The sequence below is a fragment of the Lichenostomus cassidix genome, chromosome Z (assembly GCF_008360975.1).
Source record: "Lichenostomus cassidix isolate B80296 chromosome Z, HeHo_3.0, whole genome shotgun sequence".
Taxonomy (NCBI): Eukaryota; Metazoa; Chordata; class Aves; order Passeriformes; family Meliphagidae; genus Lichenostomus; species Lichenostomus cassidix.
Genome location: NC_139511.1, coordinates 6592653 through 6610694, shown reverse-complemented (window position 1 = coordinate 6610694; position 18042 = coordinate 6592653). Strand labels below are relative to the sequence as shown.

At 43.8% G+C, this 18042-nt stretch overlaps 1 protein-coding gene and 1 long non-coding RNA gene across 3 annotated transcripts in view; both read right to left on the bottom strand.

Moving 5' to 3' along the window:
- PLPPR1 (phospholipid phosphatase related 1) overlaps positions 1 to 3221 on the bottom strand; it is a 116389-nt gene extending 113168 nt beyond the window's left edge. The window contains exon 1 of one of the 2 annotated variants that reach the window (XM_085042255.1): positions 2948 to 3221. The gene's annotated coding sequence lies outside the window, so the exon portion shown is untranslated. Of the gene's footprint in view, positions 1 to 2314; positions 2484 to 2947 lie in introns of those variants that run through there. The other variant, XM_085042257.1, reaches the window with a different exon arrangement.
- LOC146424317 (uncharacterized) overlaps positions 1 to 18042 on the bottom strand; it is a 426563-nt gene that overhangs the window by 187846 nt on the left and 220675 nt on the right. The window lies entirely within an intron of this gene.

Here is an 18042-nt window from a genome sequence, read left to right as displayed (position 1 = left end):
TCTTCAGAAAACGAGTGGGTTTGCAAATTGATGTTGGCAGTCTTTTTAGTTAACAAAACAAAACAAAATAAAACAAAACAAAACAGAACAAACATTTTTAAAAAGTGCTCTGTGAATGGCACAGGGCTAAGTTTGAAGAATTCAAAGTAACCTCAAGCCAGCCTATCTGAAGAGCATGGAATTCCTCCACAGTTGGGAAATTCAAAGCACAGAGCATCACTGACATTCAGTCAGAGCCACAGCAGGAACTATGCAGCAAGTTCTGGAGAACTCACCTCCCAGCTGCCAAACGCAGAACACAACTGAACTGGATTAATTCATATGGGAATTAAAATTCCCATTCTCACGTGGAAAGCAATAGTCTAAAAACACAGCAAAGTTTTCAAAAGAAGTCATAATCTGGGGTGTCCTCACTTACTCACTTCCTAAGAAATAAGCATTCTGATTGCAGACTCTCAGAACAAGGTGGCACAGCTGATTTCACCACCCTTGGGTGAAAACTAGTGGAGAATTGACCATGTATCACAGACTTATTGGGCACAGGTCAGGAGAGAGAGAAAACAGAGGCTCATAAGCCTTCTGGCATCAGCACTACAGAATTTATCTTTGTTCTACCTTTATTTTGAGGAAACAAAGATGGGGAAAAATAATCTTGAAGGCAGACTTTCCTCTTGAAGACTCACCAAATGAAAGTTTCTTCCACCAGAACTTCCCCCAGTACACATAGGACGGCATTAGTAGATTAAAGAAATGTTTATTTTAAGCACTGATCATAGGTAGCCATTTTCCATTAGAGAATTTGGCATGTCTTGAGGGCATAGTGCCACAATAAGTGACAATTCCACAATAAAATCCCAAACTGATATTCACAATAGCTCCTCCTAAATACAACCGGAAAAACACGTCCTCCATGCTGTTGCATTATCCACACAATTGCAAGATATTTGTGGCTGCCAAAAGTATTAAGAAGAAAAATTAGAGCATGAGAAAGTAGGCTAATCAGTTCAACATACTATCTGATGGAAATAATAATTATGAAAATGTTTGCCAGTTTTAAAAAACCACAATGAAATACAATGGTAGGTAGACTCCTACCATTGAACAAAGAGGCAGGGAAGAGTGAGCAAAGAAAAAAGTTTTTCATGATGACCAAAGCTGTCAAAGAAAATTGAAGTACAGCACTAAAAATAAAAAAAAAAATCAACGGAAAACTCAAAAGTCTCCTTCTTCTGACACTGAACTCTCTCAATCCAGACAAAATGTCTCCAATTACAGACCAAGAAAAAGGTTCTGTAACTGAGAAGATGTGACTACATGACTGAGGAATTAAGGATATGGTTCCCCACTAGCACCTTGTCTCCTCTGACATCTCATCAATCAGACAGGAAAAAAAAAAGAGCTTTATTGTGTATTTAAACAGGTTAATAAGCACCAACAACCAGCACAGTTCTGGTCAGGTTTTTGTAGTAATTCTACATATGCTGAAACAAGTTCACATCCACTATCAAAGGAAAAATGCCCCTCAATATCATCCTTGCTGATACACATATATTTAGCATATTTTTCAGCATCACTGGTTTTCCACCCAGAATGGGCATAAACCAACATTGAAATATGCCACGTGTGAGCCAGCAGTGAAAGTTGGAGGAAAGGAAGGAATACAAATAAATAAGGGAAGGTAGTAAGGAGCTATTGTCATAGCTCCCAGTACTTGACAGATCCTCAGCTGATGTAAATTTTGTCCTTTTTCCTCCCCTGTGTCAAGACTTGAAAGCGGATTCTCTTCCTTACAATACATTCAAAGTTACCTGTGGACAAATGTATAAAGGACTTCCCCTAAGGTTTTAACAGTCTATTTTTAGCAACAGCCAAACCAAAAATCAGACCTGAGAGCAGCAGAGATGATTTAAAAGAGTGGGAGGTACACAGCAATGTCCGCAGACTAAACGGGATCTTGAAATTCAAAGGCTGAGGGGAATCACACCAAGTAGCCTCAGCCTCAGAGGTAACCCCTCCTCCTCCCCATGTAACACGCATGGAAACCTTCCTTCTCAGATTAAGCACAAAACCCCACTGCACAAAAAGGAAAGGTTTTAAAAAACCCTCCGTCTTGTGCCCAAGTAGAAACAGGCAGAAATCTGTTCACAAAGCCATGATCTCTTCTTTTTCTCACCATACCCACCTCATTTGCGGTAGGGGGGGATGTCTGCTGGAGTCCCTGCTCTGTCCCAGGTGCCTCCACACCCCACAAAAGACCACAGCGCATGCAGAACCAGTGCTGTTACTCTGACACATTTATTTCTCAAGTACTCACCCAGAAGGAGCCAGAGAACTACTGTACAACCTTGGAGCTTGGAAATCTCATCTCTCCACTTGCAAGCTATTAATGACAGCTGATCAAAACGCCTGCATTTCTCTCATTTCCCTGCCAGGGAGGTTTTCCAGAGATGCAAAAAGACCCAGTGTCAGCGGTCTCTCAAAGCAACCAAATCTGACAGGGACACCGCACACGGTGACATTTTAGCATCTCTGCTCCAAAGCCTCTTTCCCCGCATGCGGCGCGTCCATCACGCCCTGCTGCTGCCGCCGCAGCCTCCTCCCGAACCGCAGCCCATCCGCACGGCCCCGCGGCTTGGGTGCACCGGCGGCGACGACGGAACCCCTTGCCGGGATGGGTTCCCAGGGGTGTTCCCGGGAGGAATCCCGCTGGAAAGGGTGGGCGAGGGGCCACCCAGCACCTGCCTCGGGAAACACCGCGATGCCCCCGCGCCGCTCCCGCCATCCCCGACACCGACCCACCGCATCCCACCGCATCCCGCATCCCGGCCCGCTCTGCAGCACGGTACGGGGAAGCCACCGCCTCGTCTGGCCCCCCGCATACCCCCGCGCCCGCCGGTCTCGCACGGGCATCCCCCGCCCGGCCCCCCGCGCCCCCGTCCCCGCTCACCCCGCGGCGCGGCGGCCCCGCTACGGGCGGTGGTCTCCGGGAGGGCGAGCGGGCACCGCTCGCCGGCCAGGCATCGTGGTCTGCCCTCCGCCGCGGCGGGGAAGGCCGGCTCCGGGACTCCCTCCCTGCGCCTCCTGCTTCCTCGTCCTCCTCGCCCCCTCCTGCCCCGATTCCCCGCACCGCTGCCCGGAGGAGAACGGGCAAGGCTCCCTCCCCGCCGCCCGCCGCTCCTCCTCTGCTTCCCCGGGCACCGGACCCGGCTCCAGCCCCCGCCCGGCGGCGGGGCGGAGGGAGGGGACAGGGGCCGGCCGGGAGGGGCGGGCGGAAGAGAGGGGAGGGGGAGCGGGACCCCCAGAGCAGCCGCGGTTTCCTAGCTCGGCCTCTGCCCCGGGGCTGTCCCCTCCCCGGGGGCTGGAGCAGTGCCCGGCGGCCGGGGGCATCTCTACCTGCGCTCGGTGGTGACCGGCGGAGGCTGTAGGCAGCCCGACATCTCTCCCGATTGCTCGTGTCCCGGTCTCGCCGCGGGGAGCACGGTGCTCCAGGGGCTTCTCTGGCATCACCGCAGCAGGGCTGCATCGGAGAGAGAGGGATGGGGACTGGGTCACCCGCAGCGGTGTTGATGCCCCAAAGCACTGAGGATGCTCTGGGCTAGAGGAGCCCTGCAGCCTGGAGCAGAGGGGTGGCCGTGGGGTGGCATGCAGGTCCTGGTCCAGACCTTGGCAATGCTGGTGTGCCCCACTCCACTTGGCTCATGCAGGGCACCGGCAGGACTGCAGTACTGCTGCACAGTGTTGTGGTCCTGAACTCCAAGGAGTCCATGGCCTTGTCCATGTGAGCAGCTCTTGCTATGCGGGAGCTAGCAGGACACTGAACTCATGGTACCCAACACTACCTTGTCCTCAACAAACTGCCTTACAATCTCAGAACACAAGGAGAGTATCTGGTGCTTTCTCTGTTTTAGGCTTAAATTTGCCTCCAACTCACAGATGTGTTACTATAACTGAGAATGATACCACCCCAACTACATTCAAGCTAAATTCCTGGTTGTCAGGGCAAAGAAAAAATTGACCCAGGAGTTATTCTACTGCAAATGAGCACAGAGTCCTGGTTTCACACAAGTGTGTGGCATGTTCTTGTCAATATGCCTAAAGTGTAAAATTGAAAAAGAAATAGCACCCACAAGCTGGAGTAAATCATGCCAACATAATTTTTATCTGTGGATCAATGGAATGTAATTCCTTAGTTGCCAAGATATCTTGCAGAAGCATTTTTTGGGTGTTCATTGCCCCACCATTCAGTGGACAGGGCACCCCGTGCCACATGGCAATGAGGTGACTTGCCAGGGATCACCACTGAGGCCAGACTGTTTGTGTTTCACCAGTATGGCCCAGGGGCCACACAGACCGAGAAGTGCAGCCAGATGAGTACTGCAAAGTTATTCACGCAAGGCTTGAGAAGTGTTAAGTTTTGTCTGCTGCAATGCAGAGGAAAACATTTGTGTATCCAAAGCCCTTTTCCTTTGTAAGAGAGCAGGAGCACAGACCCAGCCCACTGAAGGCTGAGAGATATCTCTGTTCACTTAAGCAGTGCAACAGCATCAGTAGTGTTGGTCTGGTCATACCCAAAGACTGATATTTACCCAAGAGATTAATCAAATCATGTTAATTTCAAGAGTGACTGCTTGAAAACTTAACATGAAATTGTCTTCTTTGCAGCTTCCCATCCCTGCAGTTTCATTGTTTTTTCCATTGCTTCTCTCCACAAAAAGCATCTACTGTCCTTGGTGGATGTAGAGGAGGCAGAGGGAAAGAAAAGTGCTCACGTACCCTGCCGCTGTTTCCCCACTTTGTACCATCACCAAGCCTAGGAGAAGCAGAGCAGGAAGGCATGATTTGTTTTCCTCCTGCTTTTTGGTCGTACGGATTTCTGACCCATTTGTCATTTCAGGGAAGCTCAGCTGGGCATGAGGTTCTCTTTCCTAGTGTAGTTGTTGTGTGGCTTTTGTGGAGGTACAGCAGTAGCAACAAGGGCTATTTTTAGCCTAAAGTAGGCCAGCAGTTCCAGAAGATGTATTAACAGGAGGAACAATTGAGAACAAAACAAGCAAACAAAAGAGGAAAAACCTGAGAAGTGTAAACAAGAATAATCTACCAGAAGCTGTTACTAAGTAGTAAATATGAGGAACTGCATCCTCTGTCTCAGGGGACATGACCCCACCCCACAGCAAACAAACTAACACTGTCTCTCATCAGTAAGTGTTGCCTCCAGAACAAACAATGTATCTTTTTCTAGCACCGTGCACGTGGAGTGGGATTTTTAGAGATGCCCAGTTCATCAGATTGCGGTATGCAATGGTTTCCCAGAAAAAGCATACCTACCCTGGTAGTTTAAATAGATTTTAATCTCCTTCTAAGAGATCACTACACATTTATGTTTTGAATCAGAGTGTAGCTTGTACCCAAAGTGTGTTGCCCAACTTGCTTGGAGAATTCACGCCCACGTTTGTAGTGAAATCCTGTGGGCAATGTGCTGCTCTCTGCAGTAGGCAGAAAAGAGGCAAGGATGTGTACTACAGGAGAAAGATTCATATCTTGCTGCTAAAAGCAACAAATCTTAGTTTTCGATCAATGATAATTCAGTGGTAGGCACAGGTGTCTGTCAGCTCCTTTATCCTTGTTGGAGTTTGAAGAATGGATTGCAACAATTCAGCAGTCTGTAAATCTTCATGGAAGAATAAGTGCAGCAACATTCATCACAAATGTGTACTTCCCACTTGGAATCACAGAGCTGTTTTTTGCTTTTTTTTTTTTTTTTTTTTTTTACTTTTTTCGTTAATCTTCTGGTTGGAGTTGATTATCTTCTTTCCATTAGAAGTCCCAAAGAGTCACATTCTGACTCTTTTTAGAGTCATTCCATTGAAGTCAATTGCAGAACATGCCCAATGCTGTTCGCTGGCCTGAGTGTTTGGGTAGATGAAATTCAGAAATCCAGGACAATCTATGTCACCATAATCACACATTACTCCATCAAGTATTGTAGTAGGATGCTTATAGTGACAATGTGTTTGCTATATATAGCACACATTTGCTTGCTGCTAATTTTGCGAGACAATTTCCTCAAAAAGCAGGAAGAATCAGCACTTTTTGCTTTATCTCTCTACTTGACAAGTATCTCTCTGTGTCCCCATCTGACTTTTTTCCACAGCAGTGTGAATACATACAAACTTTCAGATGAAGTGACATCAGAGTTTAGTGCATAAGAATTCAACCTCACTGTTATTATGTATCCATAAATTTGCCCTGATGGTGTTTTCAGCTGCAAAACTATAGATTTCTGCAAAGCTTTTTTGAATCCAGATCAACTTCTAAATGTTTCACTGTCCAGAGCAGCCACTCCTAATTCATGCCCACACTATGCACAGAGCAAGATGGTGACAACATACATATGCACAGACCAAAGTGCACCTTTGGGATTTGTGTACAAGGCATAGAGGTGAAAAGTTTGCAACCAACATAATAAAAAAATAATTTTAGGACTAATTTGGGGATATTTTTTAAAAAAAATTAATCTGTATATATTCTGCCTAAGAGCACTGCACTTATTTAATCATCTTTGCCAAGTTCTTGTCATGCAGCAACGATGGGTTACCAATCCTAGCTCTGCCTAAGCAAAATTAGAACAAAACTCTGCAAAGAATCTGAAGGTGTGCATGTGACCATGATGGCAGGTCAGATGTCACTGTGGAGAGCAGGGGCTGACTGCTACAGAGCTGCCAGCAAATTCATGCTTGGCAGGTTCCTTGTCACTATGCTTTATTTTCTCCTGCTGTCTTGAAATGACAATATACGCTCCTTATTGGTAGGCAGAGGCTTAACCATACCACTGTTTTGATGACAGATGTTCCTGGTTAAGGACATGCAGCAGACTTAATTGTGTCAGTTGTTGTAGTCTCGACAGCAGGAAACATTGCTGTGTTGTAGAAACAGAATTATTTGGGTTGTAAGTGACTTTAAAAACCATCTTGTTCCAACCCCACTACCATGGGCAAGGACACCTTTTACTAGACCAGGTTCCTCAGCTGTAGTACTAAAGCCTCCTAAAATCTACATTTACTTCTAGATTTACAGCAGATATAAAGATCAGTTTCTCTGATATCTGAGGGGGTCTAATCAGGCCACCATCACATCCAGAAAACTCCATAGGGGCTAGGAAGGCAGCAGCATCCCTGATCTGATGTGAAACTCCTCCTCAGGCACTGGCCAGGCTGCAGGGGTGCCATGAGAGGTGGTGAATGTCCCGTCCTTGAAAACACTCAAAGTCACGGGTCTGAGCAAATTGATCAAGTGGAGGGTGTCCCTGTGCATGGCAAGGGCACTGGAATGAGATGGCCTTTAAAGATCCCTTCCAATCCCACCCACTCTGGGATTCTGTAAACTTGTCTTCACAGCAGCCAGGCTGGGAGGCCAAGTCCTCCTGAGTGGAACAGCAGCCCAAGCCAGCCTCTCATGAGAACTATCTCTCAAATTGCTGAAGTCCTGAAACAGGTCAGAAACTTTCTGCTGGACTCTGCTGGACCAATTACTGCAGTCTGTGGTGGAATGCTACCGAGACCTGGGAGGAAGAGATAGTAGCAGAGAAGCATCAAGGATTTCCTCTCACTCTTTGCAGGCGAGGCACTGCATAGCTAATTAGTCACAGGAAAATGCACCATCTGTTATGCCAATGTAAGATAACAGCATTCCACTTCAGCTCCAGGGAAGACCAGCTTAGTGAACAAGGCTGTACCCAAACCTTCCCTCAAATGGACTCTTTTGGCCACAGGGACATGTGATGGGAGCTGCTATTTCTCATTAAACACTCAGTAGGCTAAATGCAAAGACAAGTTTCTTATCTGATATCAAAGGATTCAAGCATAATACACAATTTAAAACCCACGGAGAGGGAGTAGACCGATTTCTAACATGTCACATTGCTGCTACAGGTATGAAAATCCTTTATCTGCTAGTGACACAAAAAAAGTCTTCACCATGGAGAAGATTCACAGGGAATGGGAACAAAGAGGGGTGTGAACACAATGAGTAACACACCTTGCAATGCAGAGGATAATCCAAATTATTCACTCCTTAAGGACTGAGGAACCAGCTTTATGCTTTTCAGCATGAGATTGATGTTTTCTAGCAAAATAAAACCCAAACTATCTCTGTGTGTTTACACATACACACAAAAACAAGTCTGCTGATAGTGTATGATACACCTGAGTTTGGGGAAACGATCTTGTAGCTCTCTGATAGCAAATTAAATTTGCATAATGAAGAGTACAGGCAGGCAAGATCAACTGAGTGGGTGTAGGCAGGTAGTATGCATCAGCAGTAACTTAGAAAGCTGTTCCCCTAGCATATTTGAGGAGTTTATGTACCTCGAATCTTGGGGTGTTTGTTCATTTTTTTTTCAGTTTTCTTAACACTTCTGGCATCTTCCTATTAATGAGGATACCATCTCCATATGGATAACTGCAAATTTATAATTACTGCACAGGAAGAGATGAACAGACCAGAATTTGCACCTAAGTGGAAATGCCCTCGCTGTATTTTTTCTGGTGTGTGCCTAAAACCAGCACCCCAGGCAGGAAGTCCACAACATCTGAGAGCAAGATGTACACTGCAGCCCATTTTTCTCCATTAGCCTTTATCTGTTGGCTTAAAGCCTCGAATCAGGGCACACCCTCTATGTGAAGACTATTTGAACTCAATTTTTTTACTGCTCAGGTACCTTAAGAATGAACTGTGCTTTTCCACATAGCCTTTGAAGAATAAGAATAAAATAAAAAAATTGTAGGCAGTTTCATATTTGGCTGTGTTGCCGGTCTAGGAGGAAGGGTTGTCCTACACAAAGATGTACCAATTTAGCTAAAATTGAAGCCCTGCTATTTATATATAATTTTCGTATGAACTCACAGGATTTTAGCTTGCCTCCTTTATTTTGGTGAATTACGTTTTAGCTTCTAACCAAGCTGTGCAAAATTTTCCCCAGTATATCTTCATGTGTTTTCAATTTATGTTAGTTTTCTGAATTCCTTTACAAACATGTTGAACTGCACTCTCTCTTCAGGTAACATTCATACTCAGTGGGATGTTATTTTAGTACTCAGAGTTAGTAATTCCCATTCTATCATTTTTCTTGCTTTAAATGTTGTCTTAAAAAGTGTATTTAGTTTTTGCCCTGTGTCAAAAGGCAGCCAAGTAATTTTGATATATTAGTGAAATTTTAAAGCAAAGGGCATGAATCTTGTGTCCTGTGCAAGCCACAGGTGGTGCTTTGATAGTGTTTTACTTGATTGTATTTGTTGATGTTGCAATTGCATCATAAGTTACAGGCCAGCAGCATCCATGAGTTGAGTAAATCCTTCTGATCATGTAATCCATCAATGTATTCCTGAACCTCTTCATCCTAAAGGGAAAACACAAAGTTCTAAGTGTGTTTTAGTCTGATCTCTAAGGATGAGCAGTCAAGCATCCTTACTGAACTATTTAGACTCATTCTACAAGACCTACACTAAAAATCACTGTTAGACGTGCAGGCGAATGATGAGAGCACTGGCTGGACTCTGATTAAGCAGGACATATGTTGGACATGATGTGAGGGAACTGTTGGAGGTGTAGATGCCCCATGCCTGGAAACATTCAAAGTCAGGCTGGATGGTGTGCTGAGCAACCTGATCTAGTTGAGAATGTTCTTACTTATTAAAGGGTGGTCAGACTAGATGGGTCCCTTCGAACCACAATTATTTTGTCATTCCACAAGAAATAGCAATATGAGACACTGACAGGTGGTGCCAAGAAGGATGTATGGACAGATACCACAGGCAGCTGAGGGGGAGTTGTGTGAGACATGGCCAAACTCCACAGATAACTGTGGGGAGAACTAAGGATCTTTGGGGAAAGATGGCCTTGAAAATCTGCCAAACTCCTGTAACTCTATCAGGTATATCACATCAGACAGGTAACTGAATCAGAAATATCCACTTTGCTGGCTGGGGGGAAAAAGTAATTTGAGGTTGTTGATGTCTGAGGAAATTGAGGTGGACATAAGGTACAAGGGTGGTAAAAGGAAGGGCTAAGAGGTGTGAAAAGGGATAATAAGGTCTGCAGCTGATGTAAGTGGGGCTGTCTGGGGATAGCTGCCAGTCTGCCCTGCCCTTGGGCATGGCAGCTGGAGCAAGAGAGTGAATAAAACGCACAGCTCTGCTGTCACCATTTGAGTGGTGCCCGGTTATGGCCCCAGGAGAACAGGATGAGAGCAGTCCACCCCTGTACCCAGATAGAGCGAATGGAGCATCCTTGTTACACCATGCAGACACCCTCCCAGATCTGGTAGCTTTGAGGGCTGAGCATTTTTTACTAGCCGAACTCCCAGTACCAGTCCTTCTTCTGCCTCTCAGGTGCTGCTCCAGGGAAGGGCCAAGAGATGCACACTTGTGCCATCTCACCATTCATGTCTTTGCCTCCCAGTCCAGTTCCAGGGCTTGTCATCTCATGGTTGCAGGTCGAAGCTATCAGTCATTTGCAGCAGTGATTTGCTGCAAAAAGTCCTTAAAAGTCTCAGTTTGCACAAGGCTTTGAAGGACTAGGAGCAGCTTTGGAGAACCTCACCTGCCAGCATTAGGGCACAAACAGTTGTCAGAGATGTCAGCCATTGTCTAGCACTTTTCTTTTTTCTCCAGTGCAGGAATGATTTTAGAAGCCCTTTGGCAAGAAAATCACTTCCCATTAATTGAAAATGAGTTGTGTTTATGTCAGCCAAGGACTTGATCACCCCCTGCCCACTCTACCTTTTTCCTGCACAGCAGCAGGAAAAGCACCCCCTTTGTGCTCATCTTCTTACTCATGACTCCACTACAGAGCTCAAAGGCAACTGCGATGCCTCTGAGCAGCAAGGTTTACATCAGAACAAATGCCAAGATAAATTTCTCTGTTTCTGTGTGCTCAGCCTTACAAGATCAGCATGCAGAAGTACAGTGCCTGAAGTTTAAAATTAATTTGAAGTTTGTAGGACAGGTCTCTAGAAAGTAGGTTATTAAGAAGGGATGAAATTTCTGAGTTTAATTGCTCTGTCATTTGTCGTTTTTGTTAAGTCCAACAGCATCCTGTGCAGTAGCTGAGAATTAGGTGCACAAGTCATAATGGTGGGTCAGGAATCTGGAACCTGAGCTAATCTGGCAGCTGGATAATCTTACATCAAGGAGGTCATGTAGCTTGGTGGGGAAATGTGGCATTACACTCACAAGAGCATTCAAAACTTGCTTCATTTTACAAGTTTTGATATTAACCTGCTCACTCTTCTGGCAAAGCAGATTTTCCATTAGGCATGAGGAATGGAGCTCCAGAAAGGGAAAGGTTGCTTGTGAAGTCTGGGGATTTAACAACTAGAAATGTAGCTGGAACAATAAGTTCTTTAGAAGGTACTGTTTGAGAATAACCTCATTCTGTCAGTGAGTGCTGACGACAGTACAGCAGGAATGCCATCCCCAGTGCTTCCTTCCTGCTTCAAGGAACTGTATGAGTGATGGTTGAACCAGCATTGACTTTTTCTTCTTTTTTTTTTTTAAGAGACATTACAATGGAAGGAGAGGGCCAGAATAAGAGTTTCTACAGACCATTCCAGATTTACTGCCCATTGCATTGCTATCTGCAGCATATGTGTCGATTTGGGAAGGTTGTCTTGCCACTTTTGCCCTGTATCAGTGCAAGCCAGAGGCACATTTATGGCTCTACAGCCAATCTTGCTCAGACGTGGGGCCAGGGCCATGGGTATTCCTGGGATGAGCAGAGCAATATATGGGGTCTTTACAGCACAGGGGTTCCCACATTTTTTAAAGTACTGAATTCTCTGTGGAAATTACAAACAGAAAGCCTTGTCTAACAGGAAGGAGGGCTGCTTTGGTTAATCAGAGATAAGGAAAGTCAGTGGCTGTTTACTCTGACTTGATCCAGCAGCTCTTGTTAAATAAAGGATATGCATTTAACTGTCTCCTCTTTTGGGGAAAAGGAGGATCAATCCAGCTCATCACCTGGTGGGGATTTCATGCCACCCTGAACAAGAGCATGATGATGAAACACAGAATCATGGAATCATTTGGATTAGAAGGGACCTTAGAGATCATCTCCTTCCAAACCCCTGATGTGGAATGGAACACCTTCCACTAGACCAGGTTGTTCAGAGCCCCATCCAGGCTGGCCTTGAATGTTTCCAAGCATCCATAGTTCCTCTGGGCAACTCGTGGCAGTGTTTCACCACTCTCATAATGAGAACTATCCTTCTTCTATCCAGTCTAAATCTACCTTCTCTTAGTTTAAATCCCTTAACCCTTATCCTTCATTTACATGCTCTTAAGTCTCTCTCCAGCTCTACTGTAACTCTCTGAGGTACCAGGAAGTGCTTTAAGGTCTCCCTGGAGCCTTTTTGTCTCCAGGATGAGCAAACCCATCTCTTTCTCAGTGTGTCTTCGTAGGAGAGGTGCTCCAGCCCTTTGAGCACCTTTCTGGTCTCTTCTGGACCCGTTCCAACAGGTCCATAACTCTCCATGAATGGAGCCTAAAAAAAAATCAACCCAGAGGTATTTATACACTCATTTGTATAGAGGTGACAGTTCATCACCACTCAAGTCAAAGCACAGGCAAAGTAAGAGCTGCCATCACAGCTACAGAGCACTTGGGATGGCAGCCAGCAACGACCCATTGCCCTGTGAGGGTGACTTACGCAGTCTCAGTATCAAGAAGAGGGTAAATCATAAAGTCTTGGCAGATCAGTTTAGCTATCAACCAACAGAAGAAAAAAAAAGGTGTATTTCATAAGAGACCCAAGGTTTGACATGAAGCAGAATAGACTTTTCTCCTCTAGAAACAGCTGCAAACATAAGGCCTCTTTCAGCTTTTTGTGATGCATTTCGTTGTACTGTGACTTGCCAAGCTGTGCATTTAAAGAGGAGGGTACACCTTTGACTTGATCCGAGAGACTTCCAGAGGTGTTTCCAAAGTGTAAACCAATGTTCCTTATCTACTCCAGTAGTCTCATTTGTTTAAGAAGGTCATTTACAATGTTTGGAAGGAGAGGAGAAAACAAAGATAATTTGTCTCCACTGAAATTTGGTTCTTCAGTTAAAAAATGCTTATTCTGTCATATATGTAGTGATTATGTACTGTCCCTGCCACTTCTCATTGATGAGTGTTGGGGTATAAGACAGAGGAAGAAGGGTGGAGAAGAACCTACACAGTTTTCAGCCTCACCTTGTGCCCTGATAGGTTTAGTACGAGATATACCGGCATCAAGTAGCACAGAGTAGGATTTTTTTAGGTACACTTCTCCTTTGAATTTACTTCATTAGATTTAGAATACCTGGAAGAATTTAGAAATATTAAGGAAAATGTTCAGTCTATGTAATAGTTCTATACATGTGATTCCTTTTTCCATTCTCAGAAGGATCACATTCAGTTCTACAAGAATCACAGTGCTACACATTTATATTTCCCAATCTGCTCTAGGGTCAACCACTGTTGTACTCCTGAAGGGGCAGAAGCACAGCTTGGCCCAGAGGACATATAATCCTCTGCATTGGCAGATGTGTTACAAGGGTTTGTAGAATCTCCTGTGATAACTCATTCTCAGCTATCGGAAGTTTAGCACCCACTACCCAACAGTCTGAGCAGAGCAGCTGCTTCTAAACATTGGTTCTTAAAGCAGTTTCAGCATAAACACATATACCAGATACCTAGCCCTTTATAATACCTCAGGGTTTTAAAAGGAAGTGTCTTCTTTCAGTCATTGCAATCAGATTTTTCTGTGAATCTTCAAGAGACCCTGGCCATGAACAGGAATCTCATGACAGTAGGAATCAGAGACACCTGAATCAGTAGAAGGCTTGATATGATCAGATCAAAGGATCAGCAAAAACCCTACAGCTACCAGAGAGATAATTTACACAGATATTTTGCTCTGCTACCAGAAAACCAAGGTCCAGTGAAGATATGAATCTAGATTTTAAGCCTTAAAAATCCTGAAGGTCTTCAGTAGTTCCTGACTGGGAGAAGAAACCCAGGGCCTTGGAAGGGTTGAAAGGAAACAGCGGTCTGTCAAAAAGAGAGGGCAGTATCAATGGGAGTAAAGAGTTAAGTGGTTCTATGTGGTTCATTTTGGTCCTAAAGTGGAATGAATATTAAATGCCAACTTAAAAAACAAACAAACAAAAAACCCCAGAATAAAAAATAAAGGTTAATACACACAGCGCTCGCTCAGAATTTCTCTTCAGACCCTCAGGCATAAGTTCTCAATCTACATAGCTCCTCCATGGTAAACGAATTTGAAAGTAATGAATATAAAGAATATGGATACCAGGGCTGTTGAATTCTATCCTAAACCAAGAATTGACCAGATTTATTCACCCACTTTATAGAGGTTCTGATTACAGATGAAAGAAGGGCAGAAGAACAGGTAGGGAATGGGAGAGAAAATGCAAAGCATTAATATTAAAGGAGGCAAGTGGAGTAGAAGCAGGTATCCTGGTTACTCCAGAGACTAACCAGGCTCCAGCCCTTTTGTCTATTCCCCCTTACTAAGGAGAAAAGTGGAGCTTTTATCCTGAATTGGAAAAGTTTTGCATTTATGCAGGCATCAGGAACATCCTGGACTTCAGGCAGTTCACTGCACCCAAAAGCTTTCTCCAGGTGCTCTGCTCACACCACTCAAGGTGCTCCAGGACTGGTGCCACAGGTAGCATAACTACTGCCACTGAGATGTATCCTCAGCACTGTCTTGGCACCACTGATTAATTTTGGAAGATAAGATGAGCCAGAGCACAGAGACCTCCATCAGCCCAATACCTCAACTGCAAACTGGCAACTGCTCATCAAACAAGATGTTTCTACCATCCATTTTCATTGTAATCATGCTCAGTGTGATACTCACTCCCTTCTGATGTCACAAGGGACTCAAAACAGACAGGAAAGAAAGTTTCATGACAATAGTTTCCTGCTAGCAAAAAGAAAATGAGTAGTGCTAGCAGGATTACCCCTTAAATTTATTGTAGAAAATGAAAATTGCCATCATCCAACTCAGGACTGTTCGAGGATAGTTATCAGAACTGCAACTGTGTTATTTTATTTCCAGGAATATGTTGTCTTTTCTTAGAATCATTTTCACTTGGAAAGAATAGGAAAGCTCTTCCCCTGCACTTAATGACTGTCATTGCAAGGTGAGATACTGAGCATGATGAAACACTCCAGTTAGGTCTGTTACTGTGGCATGAATGCCAGATACATTTTTGCTATAAAATCATGCTATTATTCAACAATAAGACCTATCAATCATGGTGTGTGTTTCTGCCCCTCTCCATAACTCTTACGAGGTACCAATGCTCTCAGGTAGTAACTGCCCTGCATTAACTTTGGAGAGAGAAGTAAAGAATTTAATTTCTATCAGTAGTGGAAAACGAGGCAAAGGCATGAATCTGGATTTGGAGTGCCTCCATGTCTGCTTCTCCTCAAAGTTTCCAAGAATGTGTTTATTGTCACTCCTCACAAAATATCATTTGCAAGACTCAGGCTTAGAATTTATGAATAATGCAGGGAATTGAATTTCCCTTAATAAAATTAGGTGTTAAAGGTTTCAAATTTCAGTGGTTTCGAAAGAAAAAAAGCTGCTGCCCACATTGGTAGATGTTTTTAAATGCCTACAAGCAGATGATTTTAGTTAACACCCATCTTAACAAAACTGAAATCTGAATCTTAGCAAGTTTTCTTCATAAACTGTTAAATTGAGACTATTTACAAGGTGATGCGTTTGTAATTCTTTGGTGTATTTTTTAATCTAGATACCTCAAATACTATTTGAATTTACTGGGAAGGGTGCTTTGGAGAAAGCAGAATCATTAATATATCATATGTTTGCACTGTACTTACAAGTTGAATGATAAATGCAGATGAAGACTGTAAAGTATATTGTCAAAGGCTGAAAAAAACCCCATATCTTTGTTTTGAAAGCACTGAAGTCACTCTCCTGGTTTTTATTCTGTTGTGGCAATTTGGGCCATTTATTTACTTGCTTCAAGTGCAACATGAATGGTAAAGTAGTATGACTGTTCTTTCTGCAACATATACTTGGTTTATTCTTAAACATTTGCCCTGTCTGGTCTCAACAGTTTTTACAGCTGTCAGTATTATTCCCATCCTATGACTGTGGGAGAAAAGTCCCAAAGAGATTCAGGGACTTGCTTAGTGTCATCCTATTCATGTAGCAGACATACTCCCCTGCCCCAGGCAAGTCTCAGAGCCACCAGAACGTGAGAAATACCACTGAACATTTAATTTGCTGTCCCTGAAATACCGAGATTCAGGAAAGAAAATTTATCTTTGATAATTTATTTCTGTTCAAGATCTGAACTTGAAGGCACTCAGAAAGCAGTTTTTAAGCTATTTTGGTGAAGTGATTTGCGGATTCAAATAACACTGAACATGGCATGCAAATCAAGACCTACCTGTCAAAAGAAAAGCAAGTCGAGTTCAAACAAAGCCCATATCCTAATTCTTATTACTTATGGAAATGCAAATACATTTGTGTAGGCAACAAAGGTATTGCCACAAACATGTGCTCAAACAACATTCACAGAGGACTGTTTTCTACCTCATCCTTTTCTTCCTTCCCCTATACCCCCAACAGGGATTCAACCTAAATGGGTCATGAATTGACTACCTTTGATGTGAATGGTAAACATTTCATCTCCTGCTCCACAAAGTCTGCTGGTTAATATTTATAGGGATTGAGGAATATTAAGTTATTTGAGAAGGAGCATATATATATTCCCTTAAATGCAGAGAAGGAATGGAAAGGACTGTCAAGGTTTACAAAGACATCAGATCATGAAGAGTCTTGTGAAGACGTCAGATGGTGAAGTAGCTAGTTATTTACAAGAGGAACTGAGTCGTTTTAATGAACACATTTCATGAAAGTTTAATATTGTTTTATGTTGTGCATCTTAAATTCTAGGCTCCTGAAAGAAGGTAATTTCATGTGATTCTCCACTTTCTTTGTTCATTCAACATTCTTGTTAAAAGCATTAAGCCTAACAACCACAAGGAAAAGTAGAGAGCTTTTGGATGGAAACCTTTGAAACTTTTGGTTTATGCAAGCTTCTTGATTTTAGCTTCATCTTCAAGAATGCTGATACAGGGCTTCAGTGGAAGCCCCGAATGACATGAGAAATCATAGACCTCATCAGAGATCTGGGATTCCTTTCCCGAAAAAAGCAATGAATGTAGCTTTCAGATAGAGAGTGTAATTTTTAGGACACCTTAGTCTGGCAGAGAACAGAAGTCAGGCAACAGCAGCTCCACTTTCACTAAAGGAGGAAAGCTCTAGCCTTTGCATTCTTCATCTCACCCTCAGCCCTTTTCAAATGCATGACCCTCTGTATATCAACACATTCCTTAAATTTCTCATCTACTGTGTGTTGGGGGTTTTGGTACTCACCTTTCCATTTTACTACACTGTTCATACATGGGTTGTTTTCCTTTGAAGAGAAGATGTTATTCCACCCCATACCCCACCTGACACATCTTACTGCTTAATGCCCCATCATGCCCCAGCTGGAATAATTTGTGTCGCAGCAGCTTGGAAGGTCCTCCTACGTTTTCCCCTGCCAAATTACTGTTTTCCCTTTCTCATCACCTCTGGTCTCAGTCCTCCTCAGCTGTGCAGATGGAGATGGGAAAGAACTGTATAATTGAACACTACAGTGACAACATGTATCTTTGTCACTTAGTGAGGTGTGCCATGGACATATGCCTGAGAGCACAGGCTGTTCTCAGCAGCAGCTGCTGAGTGCAAGGCTGAGCTTATCAGTACTACAAACTGCTTGGAAAGATATTGGTAAACACTGAAATGATAGTAAAAGCAGTTTGAAATGTGGGAAGGCAAAAGTAATACAACTGATGTGTTTAGTTCAATTCCTTGCCTTACTAGCAGCTCCAGGTGCCACCTTCTAAGTACTTTGTGGCTCTAGGCCAGGGTGCCTATAACCTGCCTGCTCTGCAGGGCAACCAGGTTCA